Genomic DNA, 24,728 nt, shown 5'->3' with positions numbered 1-24,728 from the left:
TGGCTGGATTCATTTCTTGTTCATTGTCATTCTGTACCCAATTCATAAATATTGATTTCACTTTGAGAATTGTTAGAAAGCTACCAATCAGACCAGAACGAGGGGTCAAAAAAAATCTTCAATCTGTAGTCATTCCACTTTTTTCGTAGCACAATTGAAATAATTGACGTGTGGGACTGGAAAAACTGTACCGCCCACAGGATGATGTAAGAGAGGCAATATATATTAATGATTTGGATGAGCGAACAAAATGTAACATCTCAAAAGTTTGCAAATGGTACCAAGTTGGGTGGGAGGGTGAACTGCAACAAGGATGGAGAGATCCTTCACAGCATGATCTGGACAGGTTGGGTGAGTGGGCAAATCAATGGCAGATGCAGTTCAGTTTGGATAAATGTGAGGTTATTCACTTTGGAAGCAAAAACAAAAAGGCAGATTACTACCTGAATGGCTGTAAATTGGGAGAGGGGAGTGTGCAGGGGGACCTACGTGTCCTTGTGCACCAGTCACTGAAGGTAAGAATGCAGGTGCAGTAGGCGGTAAAGAAGGCAAATGGTATGTTGGCCTTCATTGCGAGAGATTTCGAGAACAGGAGCAGGGACGTGTTGTTGCAATTATGATGTGGAGTTGCAATTATACAACGCCTTGGTGAGGCCACACCTAGAATATTGTGTGCAGTTTTGGTTTCCTTTTCTGGGAAAGGATGTTCATACTCTCGAGGGAGTGCAGCGAAGATTTACCAGGCTGATTCTGTGGATGGTGGGACTGATTTATGAGGAGGGATTGACTAAGTTAGGATTGTTTTCGCTGGAGTTCAGACGAATGAGGGGGGATGTCATAGAGACTTATAAAATTCTAACAGGACTACGCAGGATAGATGCAGGGATGTTCCCGATGGTGGGGGTGTTCAGAACCAGGGGTCACAGTCTAAGAATTCAAGGTAGACCATGTAGGACGGAGATGAGGAGGCATTTCATCACCCACAGAGTGGTGAGCCTGTGGAATTCATTACCACAGGAAGTAGTTGATGCCAAAACATTGAATGTATTCAAGAGGCGGCTGGATATAGCACTTGGGGCGAATGGGATCAAAGGTAATAGGAAGAAGGCAGGATTAGGCTGTTGAGTTGGACGATCAAGTCCAAAGATGTGCGGGTTAAAAAAGGAGAGTTTATTTATTAGTCACAAGTAAGCTTACATTCACATTGCAATGAAGTTGGTTGGCCATGGTAAATTGCCCCTTAGTGTGTCAGGGGTATTAGCAGGGTAAATATGTGGGGTTATCGAATCAGGGTCTGGGTCAGGTTGTTGTCGTTCAGACTCGATGGGCCGAATGGCCTCCTTCTGCACTGTAGGGATTCTATGATTCTAAGTCATTTTCTCATTTAACCAAGAGAAATGTTGCAGCCTTCTGTACATGTTCATATTCTTCTCACTGACACTTGTAAAAAGGAACCTTTATCTCAATTTATTTCACAATTTTAACTAAATATTTGTTTACTCTTTTACTTTCTATTTCTTTTTCAAGCTTGTTAATCTTTTCATTCAGCTCAGCAGCTAGTCTGATGAGATTAGATGTCTTTATTTCATTCACTTGCGGAACCTTTACAACAAGCAAAACAACTTATTTTCTCGATTAAGTTCCAACAACTCATTATTCTTGGGCTGGGGTTTTGCACTCCCTGTCGCATTGGGCTAGGTTCAGTACCAGGAGCGGAACATTACCCGGGAACAATCACATAGCATTTCACATAGACGCAAACGCGTGCCGTGATTCTTCCCTCCTCCCGCCCCGTTAGAAACATGGCGTATTTCCCGGTGTTGGGGACATCAATTGAATTAATTGTATCATTATCAGGCATTTAATCCTGAATCATCCGCCCCAAGTCATGAAAACTATCCATGTTGGGGATGGCTTCAGGGATAGCCCACAGCCCATCTGGAGCCCTGTTGTTAGCCGCTGCGTTTATGATTGTCTTACTGGTTCCACTGGTTTTTCAGCTACAGCTTAGTCACTAGCTAGTAATTCATTCTCCTGGGCCTAAGTCTCCTTCTCTGCTTTCTCTGGAACTTATGTTAACCTCCAACTTCACAACCATTTTTCTGTCCCACCATCAATTCTGAACTCATTCTGGTTCTTCATTCCCATGGAAATATTCCCAGCAGTGCATCCTCTGATACGCTGAACTTCAGTTTGCCTTTGGACTTGCTCACCCTTGATGCAAGTCTCTAAAGCTAGATATCAGTTCAGCAATACTCCAAGCTGGGTCCACTGTAGCTATTTAAACATGTATCCAACCATAGCACCTCTAACTTGTAACCCTTAATCATAGAATCATAGAATCCCTACAGTGCAGAAGGAGGCCATTTGGCCCATCGAGCCTGCACTGACAACTATTCCAGCCAGGCCCTAACCCCTAACCCCAACATATTTACCCCGCTAATCCTCCTGACACTAAGGGGCAATTTAGCATAGCCATTCAACCTAACCTACACGCCTTTGGACTGTGGGAGGAAATCAGAGCACCCAATATCTGATTGACCTCTGTGGCGGGTCTCCTTCCCACTGAGGGGCATTCTCAGTTTAGCCTGCAGGTTGCACTTTTTGGCTGCAGGGCAGGTTTCATCCAGGTGCATCAGCAGCTGGCCAACTTTCCCTCAGTGAGGGCAGGGAGAGCAATCTGACCCCTCGCTGCACCCGCCCCCCGCACCCCCCCCCCCCCGCCCCCCCCCCCCCACCACCACCACCCCCACCTCACCCCATAACATCTTCATAATTTCTCTGATAACTAAGCATCTTTATACAGTGGGTAGCAGTGGAAGGAACTGCTGTGCTAACTAAACCAGACAGCCCGCTGAAAAGCCATGTATGTATGGATGTCAGATGAGGAAGGCGATGATGATGTGGAGGCGATCGCCTAATGGTATTATTGCTAGATTATTAATCCAGAAACTCAGCTAATGTTCTGAGGACATGCATTCGAATCCCGCCACGGCAGATGGTGGAATTTGAATTGAATAAAAACAATCCGGAATTAAGAATCTACTGATGACCATGAAACCATTGTCGATTGTCAGGAAAACCCACTCAAGTCTCTGTGTCTCTGTGGGTTTCCTCCAGGTGCTCTGGTTTCTTCCCATAGTCTGAAAGACGCGCTGGTTAGGTGCATTGGCCGTGCTAAATTCTCCCTCACTGAACCCAAACAGGCGCTGGAGTGTGGTGACTAGGGAATTTTCACAGTAACTTCAATGTAAGCCTACTTGTGACACTAATAAATAAACTTACACTTTAATGTCCTGTAGGGAAGGAAATCTGCCATCCTTACCTGGTCTGGCCTACATGTGACTCCAGAGCCACAGCAATGTGGTTGACTCTCAATTGCCCTCTAAGGGCAACTAGGGCTGGGCAATAAATGCTGGCCCAGCCAGCGAGGCCCATGTCCCACGAATGAATAAAAAAAGGAAATGATTCAAGTTGACTAGGATGACCTTTGCAGCTGAACAACCTGCTGAATCAGTTGACAAGAGACTCTCAGAATGTTTGGTACAACAGGTAGGCTTTGGGGAGACTCTTAATGGAGGAGAGGGAGATGAAAAGGTGGAGTGGTTTCTCCCAGGTGAAGGTACAGCAATGGTGAAAGAAGTGAGAAATAGACATGAGACCAGAGTTAGGGGAGTGCAGATTTTTCAAAGGGCTAAAGGAGATTACAGAGATAAGGAGGACCCAATGGAAAAAAGTTTGGACCAGTATTCTTATTTCACAGTTTTTAACTGGTGTTCCATTTTAAGGTGTACAAGACCAGTTTGGACCTGTGATCTTGTTTGCTGTATGTTTCCTCTAGGGAAGTAAGGCCATGAAAGGATTTGAAAATCAAAGATGAGATTTAGGGCGGCACGGTGGCATAGTGGTTAGCACTGCTGCCTCACAGTGCCAGGGACCCAGGTTCAATTCCAGCCTCGGGTCACTGTCTGTGCAGAGTCTGCATGTTCTCCTCATGTCTGCGTGGGTTTCTTTCAGGTGCTCCGGTTTCCTCCCACACTCCAAAGATGTGCGGGTTAGGTTGATTGGCCATGCTAAATTGCCCCTTCGTATCAGGGGGGGTTAGGAGGGTAAATATGTGGGATAACGAGGATAGGACCTGGGTGGGATTGTTGTCGGTGCAGGCTCGATGGGTCAAATGGCCTCCTTCTGCACTGTCGGGATTCTATGAGAATTTTAAAATCCAGCCATTCAGAGAAGGGAAACAAATGTTTCTGTGAGCAGAGGGGTCATGGGTGAATGAGACAAGGCACAGATTAGGATATGGAGAGCAGAGTTTTGCAGAGTGGAAGCTGGAAAGCCAGTCATGAGAGCATTGAAATAAGTGAGTCCATAACCGGCAAACACATGGGTGAGGGTTTTAGCAGCAAATGGGTTGAGGCAGTGTGGTTCTGGAAGTAGGCAACCACGCTGATGGACAGAATATGGAATTGAAACGCTCAATTCAACGTCAAGCAGGATGCTGAAGTTTCAAGCAGCCCGGTTGAACCTGAGACAGTGGACTGGAAGGGAAGTGTATCAGTGATTAGGACACACAGTTTGTGGTAAAGGCCAGAGACAATTGCTTCGACTTTCCTGATGTTTAATTGAAGGAAATTATATGGCTAATCCAGGAATGGATGCTGGACAAATAGGTGGACAATACAGATGCAGTGAATAGTTCAAGAGAGATGGCGGCGAGGTGAGGTGGGCGTCACCAGTTTACATGTGGTACCTGCTGTTATGTTTTTGAGCAACTTTGCCGAGGATGGAATGTGGATGAGAAATAAAAGTATTACAAAATATAGCTGAAGGTAACCCAGGATATTAATTCAACGCCAGTAGTGGTGGAGGACATCATTTTAAACTGTTGAAAAATACATTTGAAACGGATATAATCTACTGGGCACATCGGGAATCAGTGGAATGTTTGAAGTGCAGTTAAATATTTGGTTCATATCAGAGTTTTAGAGTATTGACGGGGTGAATAGCTTTCCTTACTCTTTGACTCCTTTTGTGCTTTTATGACAGGGCAATTAGGGATGGACAATAAAGCTGGCCTTGTCAGTGCTACTGACACCCTATGAATGAATAAAAATAATTAGCCATGGTTGTAATGCTTCCTTTTCGACAACGACTCATTTTCACAATTCGTGCATAAAGAAATGGGCCCTCGCGTGAGAACTGAATTGAGGTTGTTAATTGTAAATTAATTGTGTTTAATTGGAGATGGTACTTGTCTGTAATCTGTAACTGTAAATAAACATTTGTTAAAATGTGGAAACATTAGCTCCAGTTATATCCTTCATTCATGAGCTTTCTGGAACCTCGCACCAATCAGGGCCATTGCTTTGAGGAGAGGAAGAGAGAAAATGAGAGATCAAGACAAGGGTGGCACTGAAATGATCAACGGTAAGTGGTAAAAAGGGGAAATAAGAGAAGGAAATCCTAATGGCCTGGGGGAAAAGTAAAGCATTCTTTGAACCCTTTTTGATTTTGATTTGATTTATTATTGTCACATGCATTAGTATACAGTGAAAAGTATTGTTTCTTGCGCACTATACAGACAAAGCATACCATTCATGGAGAAGGAAACGAGAGAGTGCAGAATGTAGTGTTGCAGTCATAGTTTGGGTGTGGAGAAAGATCCTTTGAGAGCAAACCAAACATTAAGAATAACTGTGGCCTGATTTTAATATAATGCTCGATGTGTGTCTGCTGTAACGCGGTGGGTAACACACTCACCTCTGAGTCAGAAGGTTGGTGGTTCAAGTCTCACTGTAGAACTTGTGCATAAAATATAGGCTGATACGCCAATGCATTACTGAGGAAGAGCTGCAGTGTTGGAAGTGCCATCTTTTGGATGAGATGTTACACTGAGACCCTTTCCACCCTCTCAGCTGAGTGCAAAAGATCTGATTGTATTATTTTCAGGAAGAGCAGTGGAGATATTCCTGACGTCTTGGCCAGTATTCACCCTTCACAACATATCACAAAAGCAGATGGTCCGGTCATTACCACATTGCTATTTGTGGCAGCTTGCGGTGCACAAATTGGTTGTTGTTTTTCCTCCGTTACAGTAGCGACACCGCTTCAAAAAAAATACTTCATTGGCTGTAAAATGCTCTGCAATGTCTGGCTTGCAAAGGGTGCTTTATGAATGAAAGTCTTTTGTTTATTTTACAGTAGTTTTATTGAGATCTTATTGAGATCAGTTGGGTTGCTGTGGCAACTTTCTGCCTGCAAAGACTGATGGGCAAATGATCCAATCAAAGACCCAGTTCCTGTTTAAAGTTTATATCAAATTGTTGCATAAATAAGAATGAGATAACCAATCTTAAACAATGTATCATTTACCCACAAAGTGTCTGAGCAACCATTGGATTTAACCAAGCACAGAGGACTAATGGGGAGGAATGTAAAAGAACTCAGAAGCAATTTTACAGTAAAATGTTTGCTTGGAGAGGAATATAGAGAAAATCAACCTCTGCCTAAAACTATACTTGTTCCTTTCATTGAGTTATATCCTTACATCTTCTGATTTAGAACAGTAATGACGTGAAACCAATGCAGAAACTAAGGCAGAATGTTTCTGTGAGCTGCAAGTTATGAGGTGACTATTTTACACACAATTCTGCTACTTACCAGCTTCGAGTGTAGTATAGCATCGTACAATTGTGACAGATAAGTGCCGTGAAACTGGGATGGAGAGGTTTATTCATTAATGAGACGCAACAAAGGCAACAGAGCCAGGGGTGTTCAGCACTCAGAATGTAATGAAATTCCGACAATGTCTGAAAGAAAGAGATTTGCATTTATATTGCACTTTAACACTTAACCTTTGCAACTGAGGTCATGCTCCTTATCAATTGTTAGCATGTCCAGCTGCCCTGGTATTCCCTTATGCTTCTATATCCACTGATAAAAAGCTGTTTGAAACTGTATCATCAGCTCAATGACTCAGAGTAGTAACAGGAGAGCTCTTCGTCCAGCCTTACGTCAGGATTGGCATGTTCTTGTACCATTCAGTAAACATGGAAAAGTGTAAAAGCCAACAGTGATGAGATAGTGATGTGGCAACAAAGTGCAGCAGCCAGACCAGAACAACAGAGGTGGGGGACGGATTTTTTAAAATGCCACCATGACAACTGGGCATTGCATTCATCCAGTAATGGTTCCGTCCAGTTTAGAATATTGGAGGGAGGTGGAGGTGGGGGAGCACGTGGCAATTTTAACCAAACTTGTTGAATTGGGAAGTCCACAGGATATGTTAGAGTGCAGATTTCACCCTACCCAATATTACTCATTGATGTGGTTGGACAGTACCATCAGGGGGAGTGTAAAACCAACATTGTTCTCACTCCCACCAGCTCTCTGACTGGTGGGATTGGCTACAATTACCACCATTGGAAGGGGTGTGGATTTCACACCAGTGAGCCTATCATCGACAAAGGGAAACCAGCCTGTCATTGGACAAGCAGCAAACAATATCAAGGTGAGGGCGGAATTCTCCCATACACCCTTCGACGGGTTCAATGGTGGGTAGTGGTGGGGGATTTGGCGGGAGGCCCAAAAATCAGATTTACTCCGTTGTGAAACTGATTTCAAGAAGTTTAGAAAAGTTATATGGCTCCACAGGAAAATATTTACCATGTTCATGTTTTAAAAAATCACACAGGAGTGGACATTCTGCATTAGGGTGTTGGTGAGGAGACCCGAATGCAGCAGCCATTAAAGGACAAGTGGAGAGTACTCATGCCCCGGGGAATGGTAGCATGATGGTAATGTTACTGAACCAGGGGCCAAACGGTGGCACTGCTGCCTCACAACACCAGGGACCTGGATTGGTTCAAGCTTTAGGTGACTGTATGGAGTTTGCACATTCTCCCTGTGTCTCCGTGGGTGTCCATAAATGTGCAGGTTAGGTGGTTTAACCATGCTAAATTGCCCCTTAGAGTCCAAAGATGTGTAGGTTAGGTGGTTTAACAATGATAAATGCACAGGGATAGAGCATTGGGAAGGGCTTGCGTGGGATGTTCTTTCGGAGAGTTGGTGCTGGCTCGATGGGCTGGGTGGCCTTTTTTTTCACTGGCGAGATTGTATAATTCTATGGAACCAGCAATCCAGAGGCCTGGACCAACGCTGAGCATAGATATGAGTTATATTCATTTAATAAATAAGGCTGGATTAAAAAGCAAGTCTCAGTAATGGTGACCATGAAACTATCATTTCATTGTAAAAAACCATCTGCTTCAGGGGAATCTGCTGTCTTTTCCTGGTCTGACCAAGATGTGACTCCAGAACCATAGCAGCTGACTCTGATATACCCGAGTAAGCCAAACAGTTTAAGGGCAATTAGGGATGGGCAATAAATGCTAGCTCTTCCAGAGCCACCCACATCCAAATAACAAATAATGAAAGAAACATTCTTTCAATCCTCCTGACTTGTGCCTTGTAGATGGAAAGGCTTTGAGAAGACAGGAGGTGGGTTACATGCCACAGAGTTCCCAGTTAAGTTTCTGGTCAATGGTGGTAACCCATGGGATGGTGATGGTGGGGAGCTCAGTGATGGTAACGTCATTAAGGGACTCAGGCTTGCCTTTAAGAGAAGTTGCAGTGCTAATTTTATAAATCTTGCATCAGATCTCCTATTTCTTCATCCCCTTGTTTTGTAACTGTGGCTCAGACTCATCTGAAAAACATTCTAGCTTCCTGGTCCCCCCCCTTCTAAGAGACCAACCAACACGCAATAGTTGTGTTTAATCTTCTGTGGTGAACCATAGATGGTTAGCACTATGGGTACTTGTACATATGTTACTGTTGTCACTGTTGGGGTTAGGGTTGGGGTGTTCTACCTGTTGGTATTGTTCTGTGGTACACTCCGGTTGGCTCCGCCTACCTGTAGGAGTATAAAGGTCACTGCACTGCCTGGTGACCCTTTAGTCTGGGATTGTATTGTTAGGTAAGAAGTCTCACAACACCTGGTGTTGTGAGACTTCTTACTGTGCTTACCCCAGTCCAACGCCGGCATCTCCACATCATTGTATTGTTATGCAGTATGCTCCATTCTTGTTACTAATAAAAGCCTTTATTTCCCGGGTACGATCCAGCCTCCCGAGTGATTTAATCGCGCATCATCTTCCAGACTTTATTGAATAGGATTCCACCTGTTCTGTCCATGCTTTAACACTGGAATGTTCTACTTGAATTTGTATACAGACTAATAGCCAGGATGGCAAGGTTGGGAGCTGGCTGACTGGCTCCCGGAAGCTATGGCTCAGTTTGCCTTTTCCCTCAAGGAGTTTTGGCACCTTGGCTGTCTCAAGGTGGAAGAATTGTGGCTGATGGAATATTGTGTTGCACCCAGCTGCATTGTTGTGCTGCAGTGGCCTGGGGTCAACTGGATGTTTATTGAATGAAACCCTTTGCGATTGATATGGTCATTGGAATTGTTTGCATGGCCCCGCGATGATGACATCAAATAGTTGCTGCGCATTTTTGGAATCTGGTCACATGGTACAAGTGCTAGGTGCTCTTGAGTTATTCCCTCCTTTTCATTTGAAAAGTAGCAAATGTATTGCCCCTGACAATCAAGGCTGTAGAAATCCCTACAGTGCAGAAGGAGGCCATTCGGCCCATCGAGTCTACACTGACCACAATCCCACCCAGGCACTCTCCCTGTAACCCCACATATTTACTCTGCTAGATCCCTGACATGAAGGGGCAATTTAGCATCCACCTAACCTGCACATCTTTGGACTGTAGGAGGAAACCGGAGCACCCGGAGGAAATCCACGCAGACATGGGGAAAATGTGCAAACTCCACACAGTCACCCGAGGCTGGAATTGAACCTGGGTCTCTGGTGCTGTGAGGCGCCAGTGCTAACCACTGTGCCACCCTAAACCTCCTGATGCAACTAGTACAGACATCTGGAAAATAGTGGCTTCCAAGGAGCCAACAGCATAGACACTCAAGTAAATAATGACAGGCAGGACTATGACTGTTTAAACCATGTAAGAGTTTTTTTTATTCATTCAGAGATGTGAGCATCGTTGGAAAGGTCAGCATTTATTGCCCATCGCTAATAACCCTTGAAAAGATGGTAGTCAGCTGCTTTCTTGAACTGTTGCAATCCAAGTGGTGAGCTACAGAGTGCTATTTTTCCAGAGTGGTTCGACAAAACTAGGCTGGCATTTCGGAGGACCATTGAAAGTTGTGGTGAACCATAGATGGTTACCACTATGGGTACTTGTACATATGTTACTCTTGTTACTGTTGGGGTTAGGGTTGGGGTGTTCTACCTGTTAGCATTGTTCTGTGGTACACTCCGTTTGGCTCCGCCTTCTTACAGGAGTATAAAGGTCACTGCTACTTCCTAGTAGCCCTTAGTCTGGGATAGTATTGTTAAGCAGTATGCTCTATTCTTGTTGTGAATAAAAGCCTTTATTCCCGGGTAGCTTTTTTTCGGGTACCAACGTAATAAACGAACTCAAATTAACTTAGGGACAAAGTAAAAGGGGCGGCTCCCCAAAAGGAAGGGGAGAACAGCCCGAACCAAAATCAAAGTCGAAAGGAAACTTAAAACGTCAAACCAAAAGGTGATTATCGGGGTCGATAATACACCCCAGCCCCTGCGGCGCCCAGCGGTCGCGGAAGGCGTCAACCGCGCCCGTGGACACCGCATGCTCCCTCTCCAGAGACACCTGGCCGCGAATGTAGCCGCGGTAGAGGGCTTTATTCCCGGGTACGTCCTAGCCTCCCGAGTGAATTAATCGTGCATCAAAAGTAAACCACTTTGCAAGTCAAAGACTCCAGGCAAATTGCAACTCTCACAGTAAGGGCAACCTAACAGAGCGGTGGAATTCTGCATCAAACAGAATAAAGATGAAATATTAGAGAATCTGGGATTGTTCTCCTTAGAGCAGAGAAGATGCAATAGAACTCAAAATTATGAAGCATTTTATTAGAATAAATAAGTAACAAAGGTTTCCACAGGTAGGAGAGGGATTGGAACCAGAGGGACAGAGGTTTAAGGTAGTTGGCGAAAGAATGAGAGGTGAGGAGACTTATTTAATGCAATGAGCTACTCTGAGCTGGAAAACAGTGCCTGAAAAAATATGTATTAGTGACTTTCAAAAGCTAATTGGAGACTCATTAGAAACAGCTCGTTAATAAAAGGTTCAACCAATTTAGATTTGGCAGGAACAAAAGCTTTAGGATGGAAAGTTTTACAGAGCTATGGAGAGATATCAGAAGAATAGGAATAATTGGATATCTCCTCAAAGAGCCGGCACAGGCATCTTCTGTGCTGTATGATTCAATGAACTGCATGAAGGATTTCTTGCTGCTTTATACAGACACTCAGCAAATCCAGACCTACTGTATAAAATAAAACAGGGAATTCATCCTGGGACCAACTTACATTCATTAAAAATATTCTTAGGATTGACCGAGGGCAGCGCATGCAGGTAATGCTGTCTCAGAAACCCTCCATAGAATTGGGAATTCCATGCCTAATACTCTGGTGCTGAGCTGCCTGATTCTGCAGACTCCATTCTCTTCATCAGGAAATTGGCCTTTATCTCTGTTCATATATTCTACATGATGTGGAAATGCCAGCATTGGACTGGGGTAAGTACAGTAAGAAGTCTCACAACACCAGGTTAAAGTCCAACAGGACAATCTTTTTTATACTTTTCCAATTCAATCAAATCAAGTCCAATTCAGAGTCTCAACAAGTTGAGAAATTTCCGATCCAAGCTGACAAGACAGGGTATGCGACCCTTTACCCTGTCTTGGGCCTGATCTACATGAGCCAAGCTGATTGGAGTAGGCGGAGGTTTCCTCCTCCAAGGCATGCTCTCATTTGCATCTTAGCCAAAAGGCCAAGATGCCGCTTTTAAAAATTGCTTCATATGAAAATGAAGCTTAAATGCAACCCAATGACCTCAACCAAGTGCAGCATCAGCAGAAAAAAAAAATCAGCAGACCACATTTGATCTTAGCCAAAAGGCCTAGAACAGGACAGTTTTTTTTTACAGTTACACTATCTGTAACTCCCATGACTTGCCTGGGCTTGCAAGATCTCACTAACTTTCCTGGCTGGAGACAATACACATCTCTTTAACCTGTGTTTAACCCTCTCTCCACTCACGTTGTCTGTACCTTTAAGACTTGATTACCTGTAAAGACTCGCATTCCAACCATTATCTTGTAAATTGTGTTTGAGTCTATATACGCCCTGTTTGTGAACACAACTCCCACTCACCTGATGAAGGGGCAGTGCTGCGAAAGCTTGTGGCTTGTGCTACCAAATAAACCTGTTGGACTTTAACCCGGTGTTGTGAGACTTCTTACCATATATTCTACAGGCAACCTCTCAACCCGTTCCATTTCATAGAGAACTCATACTCTTTTTCTTTCTTCTTATTTAGTTCTGTGGTTCTCAGAAGTAACTTAGAAGACATTAATCATTCATTTACAGCAAGCAAACATTTCTAAACCAATACAAATGGACAATTATTGAATATCTTTATCCAGAGATTGGAGGATTTTCTTCCACTTTGTGCATCCCTTGTCACTGTCCTGTTTTGCAAAAGTTGATAATTTGGGAGGATACAGAAACTCATGTCCCCAGCTTCTTGTCATTCAGTCTCTTCAAAACAGAACAGCAGCAACTCAAATTACAACTGCAAGATCAGGCTGGAGAAATTTCTTTTCATCGTCAAAGTCGCACTTCAAAGTCAAGGGGGAGACCTAATTAAGTGCAGGTTAAAGTTCAAACTCTGCTGCTCCAACAATATGCTTTAACTGCAATCTCCAGTAAACATTACCTACTGCACATATCACATTTTTCATTTCCCCAATCTTCTTGACTTTGTAATGGCTGCAAATGGTAACATATAATTAGTGCTAAATGCTAGCCTGTTTAATGCTGTGGACTCACGTCACTGGGATAGAGCTGTCTTTAATTTCAGTTCCCTTAGGAACATTAACAGCTGGCAGAGAATGCTTCTATGATCTCAGTCTGTGATGCATTCTAATACACGTTGCACAAATGAAACATACAACCTGCAGCCATTAAGATGTCATTGCATACGTACCCTACAGATGGCAGCTCATGTTGGAGGTCATTTTGTACATTCCTGGCACAACGATCTTCTCAGAGGAGGGATTTCTTTTCAATTTTATAATCTCCATTTCGATACATATCTCTCAGCTCCAACTTTTAATTTTAAATTTGTTTATAAGATTTGTATTTTTCAATGTTTTGTTCCAAATCTTTTGGGTAGCTTGTTGATATGCTTGTTGAGGAGGTTGAAGGGGTAGGTTGATTTTCCAATATTATGAGATAAGCATTTTAGTCATTAAAATACACAGGACAGGAAAAAAACATCTGGCCAGTCCCTTTGCCTCAGAGCTATCCCATGTAACCCTTGATTAAACCTCTGCTCCCTCAGTAGCACACCATACAAACATACAAATTGGCAGCAAGTGCAGGCCACTCAATCCCACAATTCTGCTCCATCTTTCAATAAGATCCGGTTTCAACCTCGACTCCGCATTCCTGTCTAACCCCCATTACCTTTCACGCTCTTGATTACAATGTGCACTGCCAACAGGAAGCATTGCAGCAACTCACCAAGACACCTTGGCAGCACCTCCCAAACCCACAGCCTCCAGCAGTTTGTTGCATTCATTTTATTCCTTCCAAGTAAGTAGCTTTGGATATCATGGCCTTAAACTTAGACAAGGTTAAGTGAAGAAACAGTTTAGATTGAACAACTTTCCAAAGAGATTGTTGCATTCATGCATTCATGCAACAATCTCTTTGGAACGTTGTTCAATCTAAACTGTTTCTTCACTTAACCTTTTCTAAGTTTAAGGCCATGATATCCAAAGCTGCTTGCTTGGAAGGAATAAATTATAATTGTAGAATGATTGGTCTGAACCTCTGTTCCATGCCTCCTTATGTCAACCTGCTATTCTAAACTGGCTTAAGGTCCTTCACCTCAGCTTTTTGAAATAACCTTTAGAGCTACATTTTCTCCCGAGGGAAGATTTATCTATGCTGCCTAAAGAGAGGTGCGTTGCCAACTTTAAAGTTTGTGGAACACTAACCAAGGAGGAATATCCAGTGTAAATCTACCCTGTGAGAAGGTGGTCGGGCTGGGATCCGAGGCAACTCAAAGGAAGAACTGTTTCATTAGTGCAGGGCCAATTTAGAGGATGAGAAGCAGAACTCTCAGCTACTTCATTCAGAGCCATCAAATAAAGTGGGTCAAATATACACCCCTATCATGACTCCCAGCAGGATTCATAAACTAAAAGTAATTGCAAAAAAAATTCCCAGAAAAGCAGATTGTTCCTGATACCACGTGGGATTATTCAGCCAGAGAGATGGGGACAGAATAATTCTTTCTGACTGGACCGTCAGAAGACTCTGATCAGGTAGAGTATTGAGGAATTTACACACAGGACTGAAGAATTGAACACAAGAATGCAGGTTTGAGTGATGGACTTGGCCACATTCACAACTGTGGTGGACTTCAGTTATGCCTGGACACATCCCCTGCCGGCTCGGCTCCTCCCCTTGTCACCTAGTATAAAGGTGGCTGTCTCCTCCCCCTTGTTCAGTTCGGGTCGGTTACCTGTTGGGATGTGCTCCTGATTCCGTTGTGAATAAAAGCCTACAGTTGTATTGGCACACAAGTAGTCTTTTGTCTAATTGATAGCGCATCAACAACCCTTTGTAGTTTCTTGTGATCTTGGACAGAGCAGGAGCCAGGGTGGCACAGGGCAGCACAGTGGCATAGTGGTTCGCACTGCTGCCTCACAATGCCAGGGACGCGGGTTCAATTCCTAGTTTGGGTCACTGTCAGTGCAGAGTCTGCACTGTGTGGTTTCTTCCGGGTGCTCCAGTTTCCTTCCACAGTCCAAAGATGTGCGGGTTAGTTGGATTGTCCAGGCTAAATTGCCCCTTAGTGTCAGGGGGTCTAGCAGGGTAAATGCATAGGATTATGGGGCTGGGGTCTGTGTGGGATTGTGGTTGCTGCAGACTTGATGGGCCGAATGGCCTCCTTCTGCACTGTCGGATTCTAAAGAAAGAATACCAAGCTGTGATACAACCAGGAAGAATGCTTTCTATGATACATCTGTAGAAGCTGCTTTCTATTTTGTTTTAACTTACTTTCCACCTATCTTGGTGTCATTGACAAAATTAACTTCCCTACATTCCACTCTTCATCTAAATCATTGTTGTAGATTGTAAATAGCTGAGACTCCAGGACTGATCACTGCGCCACTCCACAAGTTATACTTTGCCAACCTGAAAAAGACCCATTTGTTTATTATTCACCCAAATATGGCTTTCAGCCACAGAGAAAAGATCAATGTGATGACCAAGAGATGAGTCCAAAAAGACTTCAACTGGGAAGCACAGCATACTACAACGGAGTAAGCTGGCCTTTATCAAAGCTGAATTTTGCTAATAAGTTCCTAGCAGCAACCCACCTACACTATCCACTCTCATACAGAGGCCTATTAGGAACCATGGAATTCCTACAGTGCAGAAGGAGGCCATCTAGCCCTTCAAGTCTGCACCGACCCTCTGAAAGAGCATCCCAACAAGGCTTCTTCCCCTCACCCCTCAGTCCCACCCTATTCCTGGAACCTCATGCATTTACCATGGCTATTCCACCTAATCTTCACACCGTGGGACACTAACGTGCAGTTTAGCATGGCCAATCCACCTAACCTGCACATCGATGGAAACATCATGACCTCCATAAAATCCTGACCTGGTAATTTTCATTGATTTGATTTGATTTATTATTGTCACATGTATTAGCATACAGTGAAAAATATTGTTTCTTGCACGCTATACAGATAAAGCATACTGTTCATAGAGAAGGAAACGAGAGAGTGCAGAATGTCGTGTTACAGTCATAGCTAGGGTGTAGAGAAAGATCAACTTAATGCGAGGTAGGTCCTTTCAAAAGTCTGACGGGAGCAAGGAAGAAGCTGCTTTTTGAGACGGTTGGTACGTGACCTCAGACTTTGGTATCTTTTTCCCGACAGAAGAAGGTGGAAGAGACAATGTCTGGGGTGCATGGGGTCTTTAATTATGCTAGCTGCTTTGCCGAGGCAGCGGGAAATGTAGACAGAGTCAATGGATGGGAGGCTGGTTTGCATGATGGATTGGGCTACATTCACGACCTTTTGTAGTTTTTTGCGGTCTTGGGCAGAGCAGGGGCCATACCAAGCTGTGGTACAACCAGAAAGAATGCTTTCTATGGTGCATCTGTAAAAGTTGGTGAGAATCGTAACTGACATGCCAAATTTCCTTTGTCTTCTGAGAAAGTAGAGGCGTTGGTGGGCTTTCTTAACTATAGTGTTGGCATGGGGGGACCAGGACAGGTGGTTGGTGATCTGGAAACCTAAAGCTCTCGACCCTTTCCACTTCATCCCCATTGATGTAGACAGGGGCATGTTCTCCTCTACGCTTCCTGAAGTCGATGTCCATCTCCATCGTTTCGTTGACATTGAGGAAGAGATTATTGTCGCTGCACCATTGATTCTCTATGCTCAGTGAATTGCATTTAGGATTTTTGTCCTTGCTGCCTAACTAAGCAACCTCCTCCAGCCATACATCACTATAATAAATGTATGATCCCTTCCTTCAACAGATGCATGTTCCCTGATTCCTCTGTTCTGCCACTGGTGTCCACATTTTTCAATCCTTGTTGCTTGAAGGTTTGAATTCCTCCTTTTTGCCACCTTGCTGTTTTTTAAACTCCTTTTACAATCCCTTCTCTGAACTGGATTTTCAGCTCACAATGCAAGCGTTTTTCCAACTTTTCCCTCATTCCTTCCTGCTCACTATTACCCTCACCTCTGTAAAGCATTTTGAGATGGCTTTGTGTATGTGATGAACATGTTAGAAAATAAATTCCTGTTATTATAAAATCCATTATGTTAAAATGATGCACCATGTTACAGGAATTCTGCACAACAGAGGAATTTGAACTACAATGAGGGTCCTGGTACATGAATCACAAAAATTAATCACAAAAATATGCAGGTAATGAAAGTAATTACGTAGACAAATAGAATGTTGTTTATTGCAAGGGAAATGGAATATAAAGGTAGGCATGTTTAGCTACAGTTGTACAGGCTATTGGTGAGACCATGAGTGGGATTTTACGGCTTCGTTCAAGCGAGACCGGAAATTCCCGCTTGAGGTCAATGGACATTTCCATTGTCTGCCCCTCGCCCGCTCCGATTCCATGGTGGGCGGGGTGGTAAGATTCTGGCGCACATTTGGATTAAAATATACGGTTTTGTTCTTCCTATTTAAGGAAGAATATAATTGGAAGCAGTGCAGAGGAAGTTCTCTTGACTGATTCATGGGATAAAGGGGTTATCAAATGAGGAAAGGTTGTACAGGTTTTGTCCATCTATTGGTGTTTAGAAGAACAAGAGTTGATCTTATTGAAACATGTACGATCCTGAACAGACTTGACAGGGTGGACGCTGATAGGATAGTCCTCTTGTGAGAAAGACTGGAATTAGTGGGGGACACAGTTTAAAAGTCTAAGAGGTCTCCCATTTAAGATAACGATGAGGAGAATGTGTCAGTAGTCTTTGGGATTAGCTTTCCCAGAGTATTGGAGGCAGGGCCAGTATACATTTTTAAGGCTGAATTGAATATGTTTTGACTGATATGGGAGTCAAAGGGCCCGATTTTGCCATTGTGTTGCGCCCGTCTTCGGGCGCAAAAACTTGGTAACGTCGGGCATGAGGCAAGTAATGCGATCCGTGCTCACCTCTGTGCCGGTTCCCCCTTTACCAAATACCGAAAATGGCCGTGACGGCCATTTAAATGGGCTGCACGCCCAACTTTACCGGCTTTACCACCGCATTCGCCCATCCGGAATCGGCACAAAACAAACATGCTCCATATAAGTCCGATTCGGGCGCTCCATCAGTGAGGGTTAGTGAGGAGGTGAGTGCCTATCGTCCGACGGCTCTCTGCTTGAGATTGGTGGGAGGGAAGGGTGTCCGCTGTCTCTCTGCCTGAGATCAGTGGAGGGAAAGGGTAGTCTGCTGCCACTCTGTTTGAGATCGGTGGGGGTGAGTGGGGGGGGAGGGGGGGGGGGGGCAAGGGGGAAGTGGATCTGCTGCCACTCTGCCTGAGATCAGTGGAGGGGAAGGATAGTCCGCTGCCACTCTGCCTGAAATCAGTGGGAGGGAGGGGGGGTCCACTGCCACTCTGCCTGAGATCAGTGGGGGGGGCAGGGGAGGGTGGATTCTCTGCCTGAGATTGGTGGGAGGGTAAGAGAGGAGGGGCCTGTGAGCGGTCTGGGTGACAGAGTACGTGGGGTGATAAGGGGGTCAGTAATGTTGTGGGGGTGGGACAATGTCTGTAGGGGCCAAGGGGGGGGAGGCATTATCCGGCCCGGGAGAGATGTGGCAGGGGAGCAGCATTCTATAATTTTTTTCTGGGCATGCGCAGTTGGAGGCGCCGATCGGAGCTGCAAGTTTCGGGCGCGTTAAGCCCGGCCCACAGGCTTGTGCAGCGCGATTCGGAATCGCTGATATTTTTGCAGGCAGAGTGCGTATGGGGGCGCCTGAGAACAGGTCTAAAAGTCGGATCTGAAACACTCCCAATTTCAAATCCGCCCAGCACTTGGAATCAAAATGGTAAAATAGGGCCCGAAGGGTATAGAGGGTAGTCAGGAAAGTAGAGATCAGAATCAGATCATCCAAGATCTTACGAAATGTCGTAAAGGTTAAGAGGCCAAGTGGCACACTCCTGTGGCTAATTCGTATGTTTGTAAAGTCATAGCCTTAAAATCTTGGATCTTGGAGCAGGTCCAAAAAATGTAGAATGATATGTCAACCAAAAGTTGCATTTATATGATGCCTTAAATGTTGTAAAATTCCCCAAAATGCTTTTTGCAGGAGTGTAGTTTACTCCATCCTTAAAGTTGCAAAGCCAATGCTGAGTGTAATGAGCAGAACCAAATCCATTGTTTGCTTTCTCCAAAAACCAAATTCAAATTACAATTGAATCCAATTCATGGTCCCCACAAGAGAGACAAACAAGATCCAAACTGACAAGATAAGGCATTGCACCCCATCTTGGGCTTGACCTGACACTTAATCTTAGCCAAAAGGCTGAGCAGCATAGTTTGATACTGAGCCACATAAGAAGACATTAAGACTTGTGTCCAAAAGTTTGGTCAAAGAGCGAGGATTAAAGGTGTATCTATCTTATAGTCAGGTAGCGTTAGGGAGGAAATTCCAAAGCTTTGAACCAAGGTAGTTGAAGACTCATCTGCCAATAGTGCGATGATAAAAATCAGGGATTATGGTGAAAGTTTCAACAATTAGTTGAATAAACAACCTGGTGTAACATGTATATGAAGTAGCTTAATTTAGTCTGTTTGCTTATTGATTACTCATTCATATCCTTGGTGCTATCAAAGCATCAGCTCATCCAAGAGAAGGTCACAAGGTTAATAAATTGTTAAATTTTTAAAAATCACGCGTGTAACACCTTGCTTGAATTCATGGAGCTTCTGAGCATTTCATAGCTCATGTGGCGTTATCAGTTTAAGTTTATTTATTAGTGTCACAAGTAGGCTTACATTAACACTGCAATGAAGTTACTGTGAAAATCCCCGAGTCGCCACACTCCGGCGCCTGTTCGGGTACACTGAGGGAGAATTTAGCATGGCCAATGCATCTTTTGGTCTGTGGGAGGAAACCGGAGCACCTGGAGGAAACCCATGCAGACATGTGGAGAGTGTGCAGACTCCACACAGACAGTGACGCAAGCTGGGAATCAAACCTAGGTCCCTGGCGCTGTGAGGCAGCAGTGCTAACCACTGTGCCACCGTGCCGCCATATTAAAGCCAGGAGGAGTGAATCACAGTTGATGGAACAAGGGAAGATAATAATACCAGTCCATTTCTAGTTGTGTCTGAATAAAAGTTTTTTTTTAGAGTTTATTTATGAGTCACAAGTAGGCCACAAGTAGTCGCCACAGTCCGGTGCCTGTTTGGGTCCGCTGAAGGAGAATTTAACACGGCCAATGCACCTAACCTGCACATCTTTGGACTAATGAGGGAACAATATTGGGAATTGATATATTAAGGGAAGTTGGCTCAGCAATGGCAGTGAACAGAGAGATGTTATTTGGCACTCAAGCCAAAATGCAGTGATGTACAGCCACAATCCAAAAGCAGGAACACAGCTCATTGCTTGTGTTGCATCAACCACACTCATGGTCAGCCGAGGGAGTTTATAGACTTGTTTGCTCACAATTTCCCAAGGTATGGGGAAGAGAAAGAAAATTTGCCTTAGCTCCGTTTTAAATGGACAACCCTTTTTTTTTAAACAGTAACCCCAAGTTCTCGATTCTCCCACAAGAGGAAACATCCAGGACCTTATTTGTTTCAATCAAGTCACCTCTTATTTTTCTAAACTCTAGCGGAATCAAGCATAACCTGACCAACTTTTCCTGAAAAGACCATCAATTCATTTCGAATATCACCGATTATGCCTCGAGGGTGACACAGGAAAGCGCTAAGGGCACATAACTTGTGCCTGAGGGATAGAATTGCCACAGATTTACAAGAAACAGGGTTAATCAATGGGTTAACTCTCTAGGCAGAAGCTATCATGAATTCAACTGATTCACAGTCCAAGAGATAGTCCTACAATGTACTGGCTTAAGACTTCATTGTCAACATAGAATTGGATATTGAGGATGTTTGATTCAGCACCGTGCCCAGACATACACACACACAGGGAGGGTTAGTAGCCTGAGTTTGATCAATCTGGAACCAGAAAGGAGGGATCTATTAGTGACGTGGCCAACTAGTGCCAGGGAGAATGATACAATCAAATCTTTGTTGATAATGTAGAATCTCTGGGGGTGGTTCAAGGTGTATAATGTAGGATCAAATGGATATTGGGTGAATGGGACCCCGATGACACCTTGCTCATGTAAGAAGTTTAACAACACCAGGTTAAAGTCCAACAGGTTTATTTGGTAGCAAAAGCCACACAAGCTTTCGAGGCTCTGAGCCCCTTCTTCAGGTGAGTGGGAATTCTGTTCACAAACAGAACTTATAAGACACAGACTCACGGGAGACTGCTGAGTAAAATAAGGGCCCATGGTATTCGAGGCAAGGTACTAACATGGATTGACGATTGGCTGTCAGACAGAAGGCAGAGAGTTGGGATAAAAGGTTCTTTCTCAGAATGGCAACCGGTGACAAGTGGTGTCCCGCAGGGTTCAGTGTTGGGGCCACAGCTGTTCTCTTTATATATTAACGATCTAGATGACGGGACTGGGAGCATTCTGGCCAAGTTTGCCGATGATACAAAGATAGGTGGAGGGGCAGGTAGTATTGAGGAGGTGGGGAGGCTGCAGAAAGATTTAGACAGTTTAGGAGAGTGGTCCAAGAAGTGGCTGATGAAATTCAACGTGGGCAAGTGCGAGGTTGTACACTTTGGAAAAAAGAATAGAGGCATGGACTATTTTCTAAACGGTGACAAAATTCATAATGCTAAAGTGCAAAGGGACTTGGGAGTCCTAGTCCAGGATTCTCTAAAGGTAAACTTGCAGGTTGAGTCCGTAATTAAGAAAGCAAATGTAATGTTGTCATTTATCTCAAGAGGCTTGGAATACAAAAGCAGGGATGTACTTCTGAGGCTTTATAAAGCACTGGTTAGGCCCCATTTGGAGTACTGTGAGCAATTTTGGGCCCCACACCTCAGGAAGGACATACTGGCACTGGAGCGGGTCCAGCGGAGATTCACACGGATGATCCCAGGAATGGTAGGCCTGACATACGATGAACGTCTGAGGATCGTGGGATTATATTCATTGGAGTTTAGGAGGTTGAGGGGAGATCTGATAGAAACTTACAAGATAATGAACGGCTTAGATAGGATGGACGTAGGGAAGTTGTTTCCATTAACAGGGGAGACTAGGACGCGGGGGCACAGCCTTAGAATAAAAGGGAGTCACTTTAGAACAGAGATGAGGAGAAATTTCTTCAGCCAGAGAGTGGTGGGTCTGTGGAATTCATTGCCACAGAGGGCTGTGGAGGCCGAGACGTTGAGCGTCTTCAAGACAGAAATTGATAAATTCTTGATTTCTCGAGGAATTAAGGGCTATGGGGAGAGAGCGGGTAAATGGAGTTGAAATCAACCATGATTGAATGGTGGAGTGGACTCGATGGGCCGAATGGCCTTACTTCCGCTCCTATGTCTTATGGTCTTATGGTCTTATGGACTCAATTTACATGAATAATGAAACTTGCTCATGGCCATGGATGAGTGCTGTACCGAATCACAGCATTACAAAGTGTGCACATGTAACACTTTAAGAACTGTAGATGGTAATTCTGTGGTAGTGGTTATGGCTGAGCCCATACAGGGAGCTCTCAAGGCAGTTCAAGTATCCCCAACCCAGTGGTGTGGGTATGTGCAAATAATCACACATTTTGCAGACTCATTCATGTTCAGAGGCTTTCAACCTGGCAGGAAGGACACTGATAGGCATGGTCTTCAACCTTTGGTGGTATGATAAGCTGAATGTAGATGATGCTACCTGGTCCAAGAAGCAGTCAAAAGGTCTTTGGCTACAGTCACAGATCACGTTGGTCACAGTTGACAGGGCATCATATGAGGAAGGGTGCAGATGAACTTAACCAAGAGGACTGGGGGTCTCAGCCAGCACCACAGCTGGCTGTATGCAATAAAGTTGGTGGCAAATAGGCAGAATGGTTGCCACTATCTCTTCAGTACTCATCCTGATCATCGGTATGTGTATTTGCTGTTACCAAAAACTTATGATTTCTCAAGCTGTGAGGATGGAAATGGTGTCCAACTGGGGATCCCAGAAGAAAGTTGCAGTAATACCGGCACCAGTTAGATCCAGTTCTGAATGGAGAAATAAGAACAGTTCAGAACTGGCATTCCAGTGGAGAGTGCCAATAATACTGAAGATAGAGGCAGTAGGAACTGGCAGCAATACTAGTGATACAGTATTATTAGTACTGGTTCAAACGGGTTATTTTTCCAGTTTTTCTGGTGGTCTTTATTGCTGGTGCATTTTAAATGACCATCAACAGATGTGAGTAACTGGAAGCATACAGTTCCCTTTCAATTGGTATTTGTGTGGATGAAGATGCTCAAGATTATTAAGTCCGATTTTACAGATTTGGAAGTTATTTCCTGACAAACAATCAGAATAATAGTTTGCATAAAAGCTGTACACATTCTATTGTGAAAAAAATGGCAACTATACAGAATTAAAATACAGAGTTGACCCCAGATGAACAGAACTCAGAATAAAGGTTTCATAAAAGCTGCACCAATTTTATTCCTGGGGAAAAGGGAGCAACCACAAATAACTTCAACTTATCACTACCCTTTGGTGCTGGCTGATTTCCAGCTCATTTTGATTTTCTATTAAGGTCCATGATTTTCTCTGTGATGTAATTGTCCAGCCTGCCAATCTCCTTCGAGATCTCCTCCTCAACTCAACTCATTCACCTTCAGTCAATGAGTGAAATATGCCACAGATGGAGAGCAAAGAGGAAAAATATCAGTATTGACTCATTGAAAACACTAAAGTTACAGGTGAAGTCACAATTGAGATAGCAGCGATATTTATTGCAGGGAGAGATGAAGCATTAAACCCTCCCCACCTTCCCCAACCAGGAGTCAAGCCTATCCAATCTACATGCTGGCCTGGATCTATTTTCTCCATCATACTTGGAAGGGACTGTGTACCTGACATGATCCCTCAGTCTCATGGTGACATGGCCTGAACCGACCTCACTGCCCCCATCCCAATCTCAGATTTACAAGACTGTCCTAACTTCAGAGCAGCCCCTGCACCCTGCTGGAGCTCAGTAATGTTGCTGGCCTAGACCACCCCAATAGAGAGAGTCGGACTCCCTCAACCTCAATGCTCTGCTGCCATTGTTGGTATATCATACCATTCATGACAAGTGGCAAGTAACATTTGCACTACACAAGTGCCAGACCATGACAATCTTCAACAAGAGAGGATCCAACTAACCATTGCCCCTTGACATTCAATGGCATTACCACCGCTGAATCCCCAACAATCACTATTGACCAGAACTGAACTGAACTAGCCATTTAAATATTATGGCTACCAGAGCAGGTCAAAGGAATCTTGTGATGAACAACTCACCTTCTGACTTCTCAAAGCAGCTCCATTAGCACTCAAGAAGCTGACACCATCCAGGACAATGCAGTCCGCTTGATTGCTACCCCTTCCACAAATTCCTTCTTTCACTCCTTCCACCACAAACAAACAGTGGCAGCCGTGTGTATCATCTACAAGATGCACTGCAGGAGCACACCAAGGCTCCTTAGGCAGCACCTTCCAAACCCCTGATTGCTATCATCTAGAAGGACAAGAGCAGCAGATACCTGGGAACACTACTATCGGGATGTTCCCCTCAAGTCACTCACCATTCTGATTTGGAAATATATCGCCGTCCCTTCACTATTGCTGGGTCAAAATTCTGGAATTCCCTCCCTTAACAGCACTCTGGGTGTACCTATGCCTCAGGGACTGCAACAGTTCAAAAAGGCAGCTCACCACCATCTTCTGAAGCGCAACTAGAGTGGGCAATAAATACTGGCC

General features: G+C 44.2%; 1 protein-coding gene across 2 annotated transcripts in view; it reads right to left on the bottom strand.

Moving 5' to 3' along the window:
* LOC144500596 (ADP-ribosylation factor 2-like) overlaps positions 1 to 24,728 on the bottom strand; it is a 384,154-nt gene that overhangs the window by 23,936 nt on the left and 335,490 nt on the right. Inside the window, exon 1 of one of the 2 annotated variants that reach the window (XM_078223772.1) lies at positions 6,664 to 6,812. The exons of the other annotated variant lie outside the window; for it this stretch is intronic. The gene's annotated coding sequence lies outside the window, so the exon portion shown is untranslated. Of the gene's footprint in view, positions 1 to 6,663; positions 6,813 to 24,728 lie in introns of those variants that run through there. 2 annotated transcript variants of the gene reach the window in all.

This window comes from Mustelus asterias, chromosome 11, assembly GCF_964213995.1.
Source record: "Mustelus asterias chromosome 11, sMusAst1.hap1.1, whole genome shotgun sequence".
In the NCBI taxonomy this organism is placed as follows: domain Eukaryota; kingdom Metazoa; phylum Chordata; class Chondrichthyes; order Carcharhiniformes; family Triakidae; genus Mustelus; species Mustelus asterias.
Note: the sequence above shows the minus strand (reverse complement) of the source record. Positions and strands in the feature narration are given on the sequence as shown.